The following is a 15,645-nucleotide window of genomic DNA, read 5'->3' on the forward strand; positions in this document are numbered from 1 at the left end:
CGATATACCACAGCATCATTTGCAAAAAGCCTCAGTGAACTTCCGATGTCATCCACAAGGTCATTTATGTATATTGTGAATAGCAACGGTCCTACAACACTCCTCTGCAGCACACCTGAAATCACTCTTAATTTGGAAGACTCCTCTCCATTGAGAATGACATGCTGCGTTCTGTTATCTAGGAACTCTTCAATCTAATCACACAATTGGTCTGATATTCCATATGCTCTTACTTTGTTCATTAAACGACTGTGGGGAACTGTATCGAACGCCTTGCAGAAGTCAAGAAACACGGCATCTACCTGGGAACCCGTGTCTATGGCCCTCTGAGTCTCGTGGACAAAACCCATGCTGATTCCTACATAGTAGATTTCTAGTCTCCAGAAAAGTCACTATACTCGAACATAATACGTGTTCCAAAATTCTACAACTGATAGACATTAGAGATATAGGTCTATAGTTCTGCACATCTGTTCGACGTCCCTTCTTGAAAACGGGGATGACCTGTGCCCTTTTCCAATCGTTTGGAATGCTATGCTCTTCTAGAGACCTACAGTACACCGCTGCAAGAAGGGGGGCAATTTCCTTCGCGTACTCTGTGTAAAATCAAACTGGTATCCCATCAGGTCCAGCGGCCTTTCCTCTTTTGAGTGATTTTTAATTGTTTCTCTATCCCTCTGTCGTCTATTATTTCAATATCTACCATTTTGTCGCCTGTGCAACAATCTAGAGAAGGAACTACAGTGCAGTCTTCCTCTTCCTTTAGTATTTCAGCCTTTAGTCTGTCAGCCTCTGTTTCAGTACCATTTTGGTCACAGAGTGTCGGGCATTTTGTTTTGATCCACCTACTGCTTTGACATAAGACCAAAGTTTCTTAGGATTTTCTGCCTAGTCAGTACATAGAACTTTACTTTCGAATTCGTTGAAAGCCTCTTTCATAGCCCTCCTCACACTACATTTCGCTTTGCGTAATTTTTGTTTGTCTGCAAGGCGTTGGCTATGTTTATGTTTGCTGTGAAGTTCCCTTTGCTTCCGCAGCAGTTTTCTAACTCAGTTGTTGTACCACGAAGGCTCTTTTCCATCTCTTACGATCTTGCTTGGCACATACTCATCTAACACATATTGTACGATGATTTTGAACTTTGTCCACTGATCCTCAACACTATCTGTATTTGAGACAAAATTTTTGTGTTGAGCCATCAGGTACTCTGAAATCTGCTTTTTGTCACTTTTGCTAAACAGAAAAATCTTCCTACCTTTCTTAATATTTCTATTTACAGCTGAAATCATCGATGCAGTAACTGCTTTATGATCGCTGATTCCCTGTTCTGCGTTTACTGTTTCAAATAGTTCAGGTCTGTTTGTCACCAGAAGGTCTAATATGTTATCGCCACGAGTCGGTTCTCTGTTTAACTGCTCAAGGTAGTTTTCAGGTAAAGCACTTAAAAAAATTTCACTGGATTCTTTGTCCCTACTACTTGTTATGAACGTTTGAGTCTCCCAATCTATATCCGGCAAATTAATATCTCCACCCAGAACTATAACATGGTGGGGAAATCTACTCGAAATATTTTCCAAATTATGCTTCAGTTGCTCAGCCACAACAGCTGCTAAGCCAGGGGGCCTATAGAGACATCCAATTACCATGTCTGAGCCTGCTTTAACTGTGAACTTCACCCAAATTATTTTACATTTCGGATCTCTGTCAATTTCCTTCGATACTATTGCATTTCTTATCGCTATAAACGCGCCTCCCCCCCTTTACTGTCCAGCCTGTCTCTGCGCTATACATTCCAATCTGAGTTTAGAATTTCATTACTGTTTACATTTGGTTTGAGCCAACTGTCTGTCCCTAATACTATGTGGGCATTGTGACTGTTTATTAATGAGAGCAGTTCTGGGACCTTTCTATAGGTGCTCCTGCAGTTTACTATTAGCAGATTAATATTGTTATTCCCTGTTGCATTTTGACTACTCCTACCTTGCCGCGTCTCAGGACGCGTCTTGTCGGGCCTAGGGAGGGAATTCTCTAACCTAAAAAAACCATATGTGCATTCCACACGTACTCCGCTACCCTTGTAGCCGCTTCCTGCGTGTAGTGCACGCCTGACTTATTGAGGGGGACCCTACATTTCTCCACCCGATAGCGGAGATCGAGAAATTTGCACCCCATATCTCCGCAGAATCGTCTGAGCCTCTGGAAAGCCTTCCATTCGGCTCCAAACCAGAGGACCGCGATCGGTTCTGGGAACGATACTACAAATAGTTAGCTCAGATTCCACCCCGCGAACAAGGCTTTCTGCCTTCACCAACTCCGCCAACCACCTGTATGAATTGAGAATGGCCTCTGAACCCAGACGGCACAAGTCATTGGTGCCGACATGAGCAACAATTTGCAGTCGGGTGCACCCAGTGCTCTCTATCGCCACTGGCAGGGCCTCCTCCATATCTCGGATGAGACCCCCTGGCAAGCAGACAGAGTGAACACGGGCCTTCTTCCCCGACCTTTCTGCTATTTCCCTAAGGGGCTCCATCACCCGCCTAACGTTGGAGCTCCCAATCACTAATAAACCCCTCCCCCCATGTGCCTGCTCGGACCTTGCTGAAGGAGCGGCCACATGTCCACTCACAGGCAGAGCGGGCGATGCCACACGGCCAGCCTCCAAATTGACCCTCTGCCTCGTGCGCTGCGAACGCCGCTGAACCCGCCACTCCCCTTGGGGAGAGGGTGGCCCAACTGCGCCCGGTACCCGCGAAGATGTCTTGACAGCAGGGACAGTGGGTGAAGCATGTAACACCTGGGGTAACACCTACTGCCGCTACACTCCGAGGCAGCAGCCTGAAGATGGCTGACCGCAGCCATCAACACGTTCAGCTGTTCGCAAACAGTGGCCAGCTCTTCCTGCGTCCGTACACAGCAGTCACAATCTTAAAATTTATGAGTTCACAATGTTACAGATATATTTTGACTAAGGCTGTCATCAAAGTGGATCCTTCAATAACACATTATAAAATTCGTGGAATATTAAAAATGATATTTTGGTGTTACAGATCATACCACAATGTTGCAATATATTGTAAAATATCCAAATAAACAGTGTTCTCCAAAACCATCATTTTTATACTTTGATGTGAACTCATTTTCCTTAAAAAGTTATCTTTGCATTAAAAATACCAAATTTCAGTTATACAAGTACAAATAATTTGTTGATTTTTGTGTCCCACCACAAAACCTATTAGCACATTACAGTTCTTTTTACATTTAGTTTCACAAAATGTGATTGCGAAGTTGAAGAAATTTCCTTCATGAAATATAAAATATGTGATTTACAGTAGAGAAGGCATTGAGTGGATACAGGCCCAATTAACAATAGACTATGCTGCTGGAAAATATCCTCCTTCATATTTAGAAAATAGGTCTCTACACCCAGAGAAACAGCAGCCATGTGTGTGTGTGTGTGTGTGTGTGTGTGTGTGTGTTTTACTAAATTTTGTCAGATAGCTTAGATTACTTTTAAATGTGTGTATATGCTGCTCAAAACATGAGTAGAAAATTTCAAATTGTTGTTACTTCATCCAGGATTTTCAGTTGTTTAATTTACAGTAGATGAATTACTGTGTTTTTTTAGAAACAATTTGTTCAGTCTGAAGCTAGTTTCACTGAGAACACAAATCACAGTCAAATATCCCACTTGTTACCATTTTGTATATCTATAGTCTGGAAACACCTCATGATGTGGGGCATAGGATACTTTGAAAACTGCCATCACTTCCTTCCTTTCCTTTGCCAGTAGTGAGTGGTCTGTGGGAAGGATTCTTGATCAGGTTATTTGTGAGCTCAAATTTCTCTAATTTTACCTTCATGATCGTTTTGCAAGCTATTCATAAGAGGTAACAATGTATGGTTTGACTCTTGTAAGATGTACATTCTCAGAATTGTAACAGTAAACCACAGTATGATGCAGAATACTTCTCTTGTAGTGCCTGCCACTGCAGTTACTGAGAATCTCCATAATGTTTTTGTATTAATTAAATGAATCTGTAACAAAATGTCATGGCCTTCTTTGGATCTTCTCTAACATACCCATCTGATTCAGGCCCCAGCTGGATATCCAAGTTTTGGTTGAATAAGACACAGTAAGAAACACAGTTATGAGAACCCAACAACTGACTATTTATTTGGTCAAGGCATGACAGCATAGCATAGACAGTTAGATACAGTTTCACAACAGATAAGAAAGTGTTGAAGTGTACAGACAAAAAGACTAGTGTTGGGTAAATGCTGGCTGATGGGCACAGACTGCTGGCAAGAGCCAATGCAAGGACATATAAAGAGCATTTTGCCACTCTGGGGCCACTGGCTCTCGGCTGCAGGTGAGTGAGGGATCAATCTCTAGTGGCATGCTACTCAAACTGCACGATGCGTGCCATGGCAGTGGCAGCTAAGGTGTTGTAACATATGAGTAACACATTCCTCTTTCCATGAGGGGGGGGGGGGGGGGGGAGCGGTGAGGGGAAGAGTGACCAAGAGTGACCAGTTGCCCATTCTCCCACACAAAGCGCTGATGGATGACACATCCATAATATGTGAGGTGGATGTCTTGGATGTGCACAGTTTGAGGACTGTGAGCCAGTGCAGCAGAGAAGTGCCTGCTCCTTCCGGGACAGACTGTTGCATGGCCTTGGCATCCCAGAGGGTGGGCCTGGCAACAGAAGTCCACGCTGGGGAGCTGTGGTGTGTGGAGAGTTCCCCACATCAGTGCAGGAGGTACGATCATAATGGAAGGGCACCGGCATAGGTGCAGGGGCGCGTATAGGAGTAACCCCTGTCGGTGCCGGAAGCGCCTGCGTCGATGCTGGAGGTGCCCAGACCAAGGTAGGAGGCATCCACATAGGTGCTGACAGAGGTGAGTGGCCACTCTTTTGCTCACATTGGTGCAGGAGGCAACTGGAGGCCCTCACATTGGTACAGAAGGCATCAAGAGGCCAAACTGCATCATCCATATGTGGACACAATGAATTGCGGTGCCAGTGGATCCTTGTTCCAGAAGCAAAAATTGTAAAAAGAGATTAGCCAAGGAAACACTTTACAGAGAAGGCCTTTGACTGAAGAAATGTACAACAGTGCCACAAGAGTCATGTCTACTGCAGTAGTGGGACAACATACAACACAAGGAAACATGGGCATCAAACGACTAACAAAAAAATGCAGTAAGGATTCTCTCCCAAGATAGCATGGGAGAAAAAGCAGTGTGTGGTGCTGAATGCAGATTGCAGCAGGGCCCATCCAAGAACAGGAAATAGCTGTAAATTGTAGCTTACTAGACGGTGTTTGATGGGAGCCAACAGTAGGGAGCCCAGCTATGCATATGTTTAAGAACTGAGGAGTGGAACAGTAGCTCTGGTGTCCAGATGAACTCTCTCATGTTGCATGATAAGAGAGGGGTAAGATAGAAGTTCCATACGGTGCTGTCATTGTTGTTATCAACGGAGTTGTCCGTTGTGGCAACATTTCCTTGTTTGGACTGCAGCACAGCTTTGTCTTTGTCCAACGGGCTTGTCGCGATGTGATCCATGAACAGGGATGGAACCATCCCACTCCCCTCTTCCCACCACCAACCCCTCCAATCAACCTGCTTCAACTGGAGAGAGTGGAAAACAGCATTCAAGGAGTGCGTAATGCACACTGCTGTAGTGGTGGCTAAGGTGTAGTGATGTGAGGGTTACTTTAATGATCTACTTTTGTTGTGATAAGGATTCTTTCAATGAATATCAGTCTGGTTTTTGTCTTATCTACAGTTATTTTTATGTGGTTGCTCCACTTTAAATCACTTTGTACACACACCTCCAGATGTTAAATGTATGTGACTGCTTACAGTGACTGTTTTGCAAATGTGTAATCATACAGTTATGGGTCTTTTCACCTATTTATTCACAGTACTTTACATTAGTTGAGTGCCTGCATCAAGTGTCAATCCACTGCAGGTCTTCCTGTATTTTGCTACAATTTTCTAAAGTTGTGTCATCTACATATACAAAAAGTCTCAACAACAGCATCCACAAAAAGCTTCTTGGAAATTCTGGTGTTATCCACTAAGTCATTTATATATACTGTGGACAATAATGGCCCAATAACACTCCCTTGAGGTAAACCCAAAGTTACATTATTTCTGACGATATCTCTTTGTTAAGAATGACATATTTGTCTGATATTCTGCAGGCACGTATTTTGTTCTTTAGGCAACAGTGCAGAGGTATATTGAATGACTTGTGTATGTCAAGAAACAAATCATCACCATTGATGCAGGTATCTACTGCTTTCTGGGTCTCATGAACAAACAGAGTGCACTGGGTTTCACGTATTCATTGTCTGTGGAACCCATGTTGATTCTCAGAGAGGAGACTTTAAGTCTCCAGAAATGACATAATAAATAAGCATAAAATATGTTCCAGAATTCTAAAACATACCAACACCACCATTATAGGTCTTCCTGAAGACAGGAATGAACTTTGCTTTTTGGCAGTCATTAGGAATGCTTTACTCCTTCAGCAACCTACAATATCTGGCAAGCTGAAGTTTCCTCCTAATGTTATAACATGACAAGGGTATTGATTCGTAGCTGTCTCCATATTTTCTCTGAAAAGTTCTATCATTCTTGACCGGGAGGCAGGGTGTTAATAAAAGTTTTAGAAATTACATTGTTTAACATGTGAAACTGCTAGATAATTTATGCTTAATTGTATGACCAGTTTCAGTCACCAACATAATTTTTTTAATAGCATGTGTTATATCATAAAACAAAAGTCAAAATATAATATTTACAAGTAATATTTTGTTATGCAAATCTAGCTATGTGAAGTATCAATTGCCCAACTGGAAAATGGTCTCTGACCGAAACCAGTCATAAAATTGAAAATAAACTATACAGCAGCTTTACATGTTAGATAACGTCATTTCTAAGAGTTATCAAAGCTGTGGATCACAATCAACAAAAGATATTTTGTCTATGAGATACATTCAGAAAGTAAGTGTACTGTGACCAAAATGGGCTGTGATTTTTTTTTTTTGTTCTTGTTTTTGTTTGTTTGTTTTCTTAATGGCTGGAAACACTGATTTTTTTTTTTGGGGGGGGGGGGGGGGGGTGCCCAGAGCAAGCATCACAGGACCACAGTAGTGTATAAATTCACTTTGTAGTGTCCAGTTTCATGAAATATGTCAGTAAGAAATCCCCCAAAATGCAAGCCATGTGCTGTGATCTGCATCTTACTCATGGAAGCTGTTAACACCTACCAAAATTTTTTCATGAATCAAAACAGTTTATGGTGAAGGTGTGATGAATAGAATGAGTGCATTTAAGTGTAGTAGGGAGTTTAACACAGGCAGAATGAATGTTCATGATGAACAGAGAAGTGGAATATCCATTTTGACTGATGGGTTGGTACAGTCAATGAAATTTCTGCAGTGTTTTCACAACTCTCCAGAACTCTATAATAGAAGACACACTCAGAAACACTGGGATACTGGGAACTGTGCACAAAATGGGTCCCAAAATAGCTGACAGAACAGCACAAGGATAATAGGGTCAATAGCATCTGTGAGTTTCTTGAACAACTTGAATTGGAAAGTGAGGATTTCTGAGCTCTATTTGACTGGAGATGAAGCATGGGTGTCTCATTACATTCCTGAGACAACAAGACAGTTGTCAAAATGGCATCACTCCAATTTTCCACCTGCCAACAAATTCAAAACCACAATTTCGGGCAAAAATAATCATGGCCTCAGTGTTTGGGGACTAAAAAGACATCATTTTGGGCAGCTTTCTGCCTCAGGGGAGGGAGGGACGGTAACCATAAATACACAACAATACTGTGAGACCCTTGAAAAGCTCAAAAGGAGCAGTTAAAACAAAAGGAGGGGAATGGTGGTGATAGGTGTTTGCTTGCTGCACAACAACATGGCCTTAATCACCAAGGTGTTCTGACTCATATCGTTGTGATGATTTGAACTACAGCCCATACTACCCTGAATTAGCACCTTCAGATTTTAATCTTTTCACCTCTCTGAAGACACACGAGTGAAATTAACTTTTCAACCAATGAGCAGGTGGAAGAAAGGTTCTGAAGTGGGGGAAGGAGCGGTCAGGAGAGTTCTTTGAGGAGTGCATAAAGAAGCTTGCCACGGCTCGCCACTGCATTGAACAGGATAGCAGTTGTGTGGAAAAATAGTCAACAAGTGTATCAACAACATCCTGTAATTCTTCTGAAATACATTTTTACTAAAAAAAAAAGAAAAAAAAGAGTATAAAAATCTAGTACACTTACTGTCTGAACGTGCCTCATATAAAAGCATCTGAACACCATGTCTCACCATCTTTAACATTTATCTTCATCCAAATTATTTCAAATTCATAATCTCTACAAATCTCATCAGCATGTTGTTTATGGCTATTAACACACCTTTACCACTAGTATTCAACCTGTCTTTGTGGTACCCATACCAACATAGTTTAGAATTTTATCATTGTAAACATCTGGTTTCAGCCACTTTCTGATTCTAATACTACTCTATGTGGACATTGTAACTGTTTATAAGTGAGGCTACTTCAGGACCTTTCGAGGGACACGTTTGCAGTTAATTGTTAATTAAGATTGTCTTTCTCTGAACTACCATGAAACATGCTACTCTCTGTAATAAATGGGGCTGACAAACCTTCCTGTCTGAAGTCAGAATATATTTTATTGCACCTATAGATAGGTTTTTAATTCTTAAAAAAAAAAAAAAAAAAAAAAAAAGCTTGTAAACACCTCATAGTCCACTATCCTGGTATATGCTTCCTGTATGTTGTGCACACCTAGAGCATTTCCATCTGATAGCGGAGGACGAGAAATTTGCATCACAGAACTGTCTGACCCTTTGGTTTAAGCTTTTTCTCAGCTCCAAATCTGACAACCATGATTGGTTCTGGGAATAATGCTGCAAAATGCCAGCTGTGCTTCCAATCCATGCACAAGCTAGCTGTAGGGAGGGTTCTCTCCTTCCTGAAGTGCTCTTTGTACTCAGCTAAGAGGACTTCACATCCAACAGACTTTTCTCAATGACTACCATTATGGAGTGACAGCTGTTGTTAGGCTCACAAACAGGGTTTATTATCCCAGTTATAAATTGGTTTAACTTCCAATCAACAATAAGTTCATATAACCAACTGTTAACATGAACAGACTCTCCTTATGGTTCTCAGTCAAATTCGGTTCTGTTTGATACATAGATCTCCATAGTTGCTGAGTCTGACAATCAAGGAACTTTGCCATGGATGGATCCCCATGACGTGCTACACTGCTCTACAGACTCTGAGCTCCTGCCTGCTCTGTCATCATGAGTGGCCATCTGATGTCCCTGAATATCTCCATCATAAATCACCACACCAATCTGGACAGAACCTAATTTTCTTTTACCTACAACTATTATTACTTATACCTAGTCTTATGCAATTCATCTCTTGAGCCTTATATATATTTCTATGAACACCAACATATATGATCTCACAATCTCAGTTCAGTATTAAAGGTGTAGATCACCAACTCCCACTGACCACCATGCACATTTGCATCCTTACTTCTGGTGCCCCTCAAGGTTGCTCGATTGTGTCTACTTACATATTTGTTGATAATAACTAAGAGTATCCTGTAACATACTTAATTATTGTTCATTTATTCACAACATACGCTTATTCTGTACATCTTCTCGTCCCAATTACATCTTACATTAATACTGAACTATCTGTTCATAAAACCACTCTTTATGTAGCATAGCCACTGTAAGCACATTGCCCCCAGCCCCCCAAGTCCCAACTGTTCGTATACTAAGATCCCGGTTTTTAGGCATACAGTTCTTTCATACTGTTCTCACTGTTCTAATACATACACATGTATTGTCAAACCTGTATCACAGATAAAGTGGGCACTTTTATTAGTCACATTTGTCAACATTATTATTCTAATAAAAAATATTCTGTACATGAAGTTTGAAGTATGCCATACAGGCCTACATTTTCTTCCAGGTAGAAGTCAGGAGATACCATTCCTGATGTCCTGATCTAGGCTACATCTCCTTATCCACTAAAGGTTCCTTCATGTGCACCTTTTACTACCAATACTGTGGATCCTTAATCCAATTGACTGGACAGACAATGTAATCTTAAATAATATACCCCATTCATGCAAAAGGTAAACAAAGAAACCAATCTAGAATTTTTTTATTTTAAAAGAACAACCCACTGGACATGTAATAACTGTTTTTCTTAGTAAACATTAATACTTAATTCTGCCTTGCCAGGCAATAATACTATTTTTCTTAGTAAACATTAATACTTCAATCTGCCTTACCAGGCAATAATAACTATTTTTCTTTGTAAACACTAAAACATAATTCTCCCTTACCAAGCACCTCACAGGTTGATATCAACCACGACTTTCATAGTTGCCATCTCATTCAGCTTATTTACAATTAATCACTTGAATGCTATCTAATTTCCATAAGTAATCTCTTCACTCCTCATCACTGAGTAATCTCTTCCCTTAAATAGATATCATACCCTTTAACTTAATCTTGCCTAAAAATTGTTTCATTGAACCCCACTTTCCCTTAAATTTTAACTTAACATATTGAAGAATTTATTGCTCATTGACTACAAAAGGTTTTGAATCCTGTGTATTAACATCTCTTTTTCTTTCAATGTAATTAGGACGGTGAGCACAGTTGCTTTTGAGTGAGGCATCTATCTTACTACATATGGCCCTTCATAGAGATGTTTGAAACTTGGGTGTTAGTTCTCCACTCTTTGAACTTCTCTTATGCTTCTTTATTAATACCAAATCCCCTAAATTGTACACTATTGGGGCACTACTTTCCCATCGTTTTTTCTCATGCTACATGCTTTAATTAATGTCTTTTTAATATTTGACTGTGATACTGGAGTAATCAAGACATTCTCTTCAGGCAAGTCAATATACACACATGAAAAAAATTTTTGCATCACCTCGGTTCTGAGACTTCCGGAACCTGTACAGAAAATTGGAATAGAGATCAATATAAACATCATTTCCACCCTTTTTATAGCTCATGAAAACCACACATTGCATCTTGTACCACCATACAGTGAGACCTTCAGAGGTAGTTGTCCAGATTGCTGTGCACACTGGTACCTCTAATACCCAGTAGCATGTCCTCTTGCATTGATGCATGCCTGAATTCGTTGTGGCATACTATCCACAAGTTCATCAAGGCACTGTTGGTCCAGATTGTCCCACTCCTCAGTGGCGATTCAGTGAAGATACCTCAGAGTGGTTGGTGGGTCACGTTGTCCATAAACAGCCCTTTTCAATCTATCCCAGGCATGTTGAATAGGGTTCATGTCTGGACAACATGCTGGCCACTCCAGTTGAGTGGTGTCGTTAACCTGAAGGAAGTCACTCACAAGATGTGCACTATGGGGGTACGAATTGGCATCCTCGCCAATATGTTTGCACTATCAGTTGGAGGATGGCATTCACATATCGTACAGCCATTACAGCACCTTCTGTGACCACCAGTGGCATACATCGGCCCCACATAATGCCACCCCAAAACATCTGGGGACCTCCACCTTGATGCACTCGCTGGACAGTGCGTCTAAGGCATTCAGCCTTACCGGATAGCCTCCAAACACATCTCTGACTGGTTGAAGGCATATGCAACACACATCAGTGAAGAGAACATGATGCCAATCCTGAGCAGTCCATTCGGCATGTTGTTGGGCCCATCTGTACCGTGACGCATGGTGTCGTGGTTGCAAAGATGGACCTCGGCATGGATGTCGGGAGTGAAGTTGCGCATCATGCAGCCTATTGTGCACAGTTTGAGATGTAACATGATGTTCTGTGGCTGCACAAAAAACATTATTCAACATTTTGGCGTTGCTGTCAGGTATCCTTCGAGCCATAACCTGTAGGTATTGATCACCCACTGCAGTAGTAGCCCTTGGTTGGCCTGAGTGAGGCATGTCATTGACAGTTCCTGCCTCTCTGTATCTCCTCCATGTCCGAGCAACATCGCTTCAATTCACTCCAAGATGCCTGGACACTTCCCTTGTTGACAGTCCTTCCTGGCACAAAGTAACAATGTGGATGCGATTGAACCACGGTATTGGCCGTCTAGGCATGGGTGAACTACAGACAACACGAGCCTTGTGCCTCCTTCCTGGTGGAATGACTGGAACTGATTGGCTGTTGGACCCCCTTTGTCTAATAGGTGCTGCTCATGTGCAGTTGTTTACATCTTAGGGTGGGTTTAGTGACACCTTTGAACAGTCAAATGGACTGTGTCTGTGACACAATATCCACAGTCAACGTATATCTTCAGGAGTTCTGAAAACTAGGGTGATGCAAAACTTTTTTAGATGTGTGTACTTTAACAAAGGTTCACCTTCAATTTACTCAGGTAAAATCTCTACAGGTGCTATGTGGATAACCAGATGGGGGAGTTCATTCAGTATTCTTCTGAAATCACTCACCATCTCAATCCACATGGTGTTTACCAGCACAATATGTTCAAGATAACCTTGCTAATTCCCAGATCCTTATATCACCTTGCCATAAATTATGTCCCTTTATCTGATAACAAATGTTTTATTCTCCCTACTTGCTTTAAATAATGATCTGTCAGTTTCAGTATGACACTATGAGTCATGGCTTTGTGTAACAGGATAGAATCCATTCAGTTGTAACTTCTTATATCAATGTTTCTTGTGTTGTAATTGCCTACACTGTCACCCTATCAATATCCATTTTTATCATTGGAATTGTAATTGAACATTGCAGATTAGTAGCATGTATTTATACCCAGGTTGTCTGTTAATTTTCTGCATATTTGTGAGGGGATATTGTTTGCCTAGTTGTTTTATCTTCCTTACTTCTATGAAACATCATACGTGTGTGTCTATTTTTGCTTTCAGCAGATTTTATCTCCTCCTTGAAATGGTCTTCTTACTTGTTTCTGATGGAACTGTCTTCTGCCAGACTTTTGCTATGAAATGACTACTATTACTTAGTGACAGGGACTGGTAGGTTCACAAACGTGATTTATTTTGCCAGTTAAATACAAACAACTAATAAAATGAACAGACTATCCTTATGGTTCTGAGCCAAATTTGGTTCTGTTTGATACATGGATCTTCTTAACTACGAAGTCCAGCAATCATGAAACTTCACCGTGGATGAAGCTCCTTCACATGCTGCACCGCTCTGCAGACTCCAACCCCCTGTCTGCTCTGATGTCCCCAGAATATCTCCAACGTAAATCACCACACCAATCTGAATAGAACCTAATTTTCTTCTACTGTAACTATTATTACGTATACCTAGTCTTCCGCGACCCAATTCTGAGCCTTATATATATTTCTGTGAATACCAACACACACGATCTCACTTCAGCTATAAGAGTGTATATCAACTCCCATTGACCACCATGCACATATGCACCTTATGCTACCTTCACTAAAGCAGACATCTGCCTGTAGGAGCCAAGTGGCCTCTAAACCCAGGCAGCAGACACCATCTGTACTGACATGAGCTACTATTTGCGGCCGGGTACACCACCCAGTGCATTCAATTGCTGCTAGCAGAACCTTCTCCACATCAAACATGACACTGTGACAAGCAGACAGATTAGACTCTGCTCTGCTTTTCTGAGCTGCCTACTGTTTCCTTGAGGGGCTCGGTCCACCTAACCTTTGAGCTCATAGTGACAAGCAGTCACACCCTCTACATTTGTTCAGACCTCTTAGGAAGACTAGTCTCTGTCCCATTGAATGAGGGATTTCGTGCTGGCTCATATGTACTTTCAGCAATTGGCAATACCTCAGACTTTATTTTATGGCATAACACAACAGCTGTGTGACCAGTACCAACTTTCACCTGCTGCCCAGAAATTTGCAATCTTGCCACTGTTAGACATTCACCAAAAGGCGAGTGTTAACTGGCCAGGACAAAGAAATCAGAAAGCATTGTGATATCTGAGATCCCAGGTGATGCTTTAGCCACCAGAGGTGCCAAAGCCTTCATCTCAGATACTCCAGCACCCCCACAGCCAGGACAGTAGCCTAAAGCCTACTGACTGTGGCCAATGCAGATGTTTATGGACAGTGGCCAGTTCCCCCTGTATCCATATACAATGAGTGTAGTCCCTATCCATCTTTAATCAAATTAAAATACAACAAATATAACACTAACCCAACCAGTCACCAAATTCAATCTAAGTACTATTTCTGTGCTGTTCCAGGTTTTCACTGAACTCCAAAGTTGGCTCACATGATACAGTGCAGTAAAAATTATGCAAACATTTGGAATAAGTTGTTCAGTGCTACTCAGTTAAACATACCGATACATCACAGAACCACATGAGAATAATGTCTAAACATAAACTGCTTCAACTGCTGGCACATCCACTTGACTTCGCAGCTGCTGCACTGTTTATTCAAACCCTATGTGCAACAGTCACAAAATTCAAAATGAATTAGGCACAGTAGTGCACATGGTGGTGTGAAGCTACACTAGGAAGGCAGATCACACAATGCAAATGGACTCAGAAATTTAATCACGTTTACAACTTCGAAGTTTCTAAGGCGTTAAGACAATACTTTAATGTTTTTCATAATATTTGTGTAATCAAATGGAGAGAGAGGGGGGGGGGGGGGGGAAGGAATCATTTATTAAGAAATTTTTCTTTAAACTAGAAGGAATTACCAAGCAGATCTAATTATTTTTATTAAGTGTTAGAGCCTTTATCACTAAGGAAATGGTCAAAAATTTTTGTAGGAGTATATAGAGTGGTACATGAAATGATCCAACATCAGTTGCTATTATGTGTTATCTTGGCATTGAGATTAGTTTCTTTGATTTCCGAGTGCACTGTTTATGTATTCTCCCAAGATGGCTGACAAAGGAAGACTGATTGATTGTTAACAGTACATCAAAACTTTGTTATTTTCTTATGAAATGAGAATTGCTGTGCTGTCACAGACAGTTTCTTGCACATTTTAAAACTTGGTGGTTGCCCTAATTTAAAACAATAAATAGCCTTTATGAAGAATTTAATAGTAATGGTTCTATGGTTAAGAGGAAGTGTGAAAGGTCTGCCAGTGTTCATTCCCCACAGAATGTTGAAGCTGTCAGAGTAGCATTGCTGAGAAATGCAGGCATATCAACAAGGAAAACAGCAACACAGACTGGTATTTCTAGAAGATCTGTTTAGCAAATTTTAAAAACTGATTTGCATTTGTATCCATACAAAATAGCAGTGTTGTCTAAATTAATAAAGGACAGCAAACTTCGAACATTGACATACACTGAATGGGCTGTGAATCAAGGTGTATTGTTGAACAATACAAGGTGTATTGTTGAATCTTGTTTTCAGATGAGGCACATTTTCAGATTGATGGTGGTGCACAAAATGTGCGCTTTTGGGCTTCTGAGAATCCAGACTTGCTTCATGAAAAGTATGGGTCACTATCTAAACTCGTGGAGTAATAGGGCCATTCTATTTTGAACACACAGTGAACTGTGAACAGTATCTAAACATGTTGTGTAATAATTTTGTTCCTCGTCTTCCTG

Source organism: Schistocerca serialis, chromosome 1 (assembly GCF_023864345.2).
Source record: "Schistocerca serialis cubense isolate TAMUIC-IGC-003099 chromosome 1, iqSchSeri2.2, whole genome shotgun sequence".
NCBI classification, from domain to species: domain Eukaryota; kingdom Metazoa; phylum Arthropoda; class Insecta; order Orthoptera; family Acrididae; genus Schistocerca; species Schistocerca serialis.